This window comes from Rhagoletis zephyria, unplaced genomic scaffold (genome assembly GCF_001687245.7).
Source record: "Rhagoletis zephyria isolate East Lansing unplaced genomic scaffold, Rhagoletis_zephyria_1.1 Rzeph_scaffold_00748, whole genome shotgun sequence".
NCBI lineage: Eukaryota > Metazoa > Arthropoda > Insecta > Diptera > Tephritidae > Rhagoletis > Rhagoletis zephyria.
The window spans coordinates 22,010-25,266 of NW_016157832.1; the positions used below are offsets into that span (position 1 = coordinate 22,010).

At 33.5% G+C, this 3,257-nt stretch overlaps 1 long non-coding RNA gene across 1 annotated transcript; it reads right to left on the reverse strand.

Moving 5' to 3' along the window:
- Window positions 1-1,870: 1,870 nt before the first annotated feature.
- LOC108361377 (uncharacterized) lies at window positions 1,871-2,870 on the reverse strand. Its single transcript, XR_001847285.1, has 2 exons — window positions 2,337-2,870; window positions 1,871-2,277 (listed from the first exon to the last, which is right to left on the reverse strand). It is a non-coding gene; the product is annotated as an uncharacterized LOC108361377 (long non-coding RNA).
- Window positions 2,871-3,257: the final 387 nt, after the last annotated feature.

A 3,257-nucleotide genomic window follows, 5' to 3' on the forward strand; every position in this document is an offset into this window, starting at 1 on the left:
TGACAAAATATTCATGAAATGTATTCTTAGATTTTTATTTACTTCATTTCATACATTAGTATTGATCTGATTGTTTTTTACTAAATACCAGGAATAAATATTTAATAAAAAACTATTTAATTTAAGCTAACCAACTTTTAGTTGCTCGGTGCTAATTTTGGAACGCTTCATTAAATATATTTTCATAGACGGTAAATGCAACCCTGGGTGCATCATTAATGAGCTGAAAAACCAAAACAAATAAGAAAATTCCATCTGAACCAATATTCCCAAAAATTATAAAGCAAAACAAAAACAAGTTTTCCAATTTATGCACTGTTATTTTTATTATTGCCAAACAGTTTCAGCTCTCCAAACATTTTAAACATTATGCTTTTAAAGCTAGTAGTGTTCGACCCCATTTGCTCGTTTTTTTTCAGTTCTGAATTTAGCCTAGGTTTTATGGGAACATACTAATTCAAGAGTTTACGGGATGTACATAGCTTAGTGGTTAACGCTTCTGACTTTGAACATCGAATTCGCAGGTTCGATCCCTGCTGAAATCTAGAAAAAAGAAGTCTGATGAAGAGATGTGGTGATCTCCGAAATAGCTGCTATAACTTCTACCGCTTAGACTTTGTTGCTTTCTCAAGTTTTCCTAATAAAACAATCGTGGTACAAAGCTAAATAAAATTATTAAAAAAATAATAATAATGAATTTAATTTGTGCAACTTTTTATGTTTACTAGATGTAAGACAATTTTTAATTTTCTTTATATATTGCATACTTAAGTTTTAATTCTTTTAAAGTTAAGTTGTAAAGTTGAAAATAGGCCTCCTGGGGAACCGAGCACCTTAAAAAAAAAAAAATCGGTAACTCGCCTAAAAGCATACCTCACAGGTGATGTGGGAAATGCAAGAATAAATGGAATAATTTTCGAAATTATGAAATAGTATTTTCCATCTCCAAGGTGATCATTAATTTGAACGTTATTTAAGCTGCCTTTACACGGTGATTTTTGTTTTGGCTGGTCGATATCTCAGTCAATTTTCCAATCGACAGAAATCGACACGTGTAAAGGCAACTCTAGGAATTTTTTAATTTTCTTTTGCATGGGCGCCTTTTGAAGATGTGCCACATTATATTGTCGCCTTAAATACAAAAAAAAAAAACAATTTCTTTAAGCAATCTTGCGCAGCAGTTTGTTGATCGTATGATCACGGCCAGGGTTGCCACTGACGAAAAAAAATATTTACCATCCACTTAAAAAAAATCTACCAAATTTGGGAAATATCTACCAATAACTTTTTATAATTATTTTAATAAAAACTATAGTTTAGCTATTTTTTTATTTTTTTGTTTTAATTAAAACTATTTTATTTTTTAATTTTTTTTTAGTTATTTCAATAAGAATTAAAATTGTTTTCAAGAACTTTTTATTTAACTAGTTATACGGTATTTGAGTCATATTATTGTCATATTCTAAGTTTCATTCAACCATAAGCGGAAGTGATGAAAATGAAGGCAACAATGAAACTTTATTATTTAAAAACTTCAACTCGAGTTATTATAGATAAATACAGTAACTCAAAAAAACATTATTATTTTTTTTTTAATATTCGCAATATTTTTCGAGTAAATTTTTTTATTGCTTTCACTAAATCCTTAAAAATCGAGGATTCAAACTATATACAACATATAGAAAAATTCAAAAATTTTTCGTCTAAATTTCGAATTGTTTACTCTGAATTTTTAGAACAATTTAAGGTATGGAGTTTTAAAGCAAATACTTTTTGAGTATATCCAACAATGTGCTGCTTAAAATTCCCGTTGATTTTTTTATTTTTTTTTCCATTGATAGAAAATGGCGTTGATTTAATTTTTTTTTTGCTCACGGCTACCGAAATCACCAACCTCAACGTAGTGATTAGCCTTCTGGCGCCAGCCTCGGGTTGATGTGTTGATCTTGATTGGCATCAGGAAGTTGGAGGCTTTCTTGAAGTGGGTTCCAACAGTGAATATTTCGTACGCCAAATAATCAACGCACTGAATTTCGTGCGCTTTGCGTAATTTGCATTCGATCAGAAAGCTGTCAGAGATTGGGACACGTTGATGGTTGTGCTTGACAATTCCGCGTCTGTAAATCAATTCACTAACTGATTTAAGATTTGGATAACCCCATATAGGGTTCAGCATACGTAGCATATTAATGGTTGCCTTGTTCAATTTGATGAACAAACCGTGGTTAATGTGGTGCAACTTTGTTGATACCGCGGATACGGATCACAAAAGCCAATCTGGATTGTTTAGGCACGTAGAATTAGCCGCGTTTTTTTGCCACACGGCGCAACTTCACCTCACGGCGTCCATCACGGAGTTTTCTTGTTTGATATTTGTCAGCATGCACCAAGTTTTCACGTTTACGGAGTGTATAATCGGAGCAGAGCGCTTTAGTTTACGCTTGATCAGGGTAGCAATTTGCTGACCTGCTTCTTGCTGAACTTCAGCTCCGACTCAGGGACAGGAGACAGCTTCCTGGAAGGTTGTCTGCCCTTTGCTTGCGGTTTCTTACCGGCAGTGATGGCAGTCGTCTTAACTTGTTACTTAGCACATTGAGAAGGCGAAAAAAAAGTTTCCCAAATGTTTGGAGCACATCGTAAATGAGCCACCCGATTTATAACATTTCTATTAAACAATTTAATTAAATACTTTTTAATACATGGATATCCTGCAACCAGGCACTTGCTTTCCCAAATTCCTTCCTTTTTATCTGCATAATTTTCCAAATATGCCTGCTACTTCATTACTAATAACTCCATTTTCAAACTGCGCCTTCTTTGTTGCCTCAACATATCCTAAAAAGACATAAATTTACATTAAACAATAGAAATCGGAAAAATTAGCAAATAAAATACTCCCTTTGTTTTGCTTTGTTGTCAAATATCTGAGAAATGTGAATTCACCACGATGCGATACAGAAAGAACAAGGACCAGGGATGTAATTTTAAGTAAATCTATTATTCAGTGGCAATGCNTTTTGAGTATATCCAACAATGTGCTGCTTAAAATTCCCGTTGATTTTTTTATTTTTTTTTCCATTGATAGAAAATGGCGTTGATTTAATTTTTTTTTTGCTCACGGCTACCGAAATCACCAACCTCAACGTAGTGATTAGCCTTCTGGCGCCAGCCTCGGGTTGATGTGTTGATCTTGATTGGCATCAGGAAGTTGGAGGCTTTCTTGAAGTGGGTTCCAACAGTGAATATTTCGTACGCCA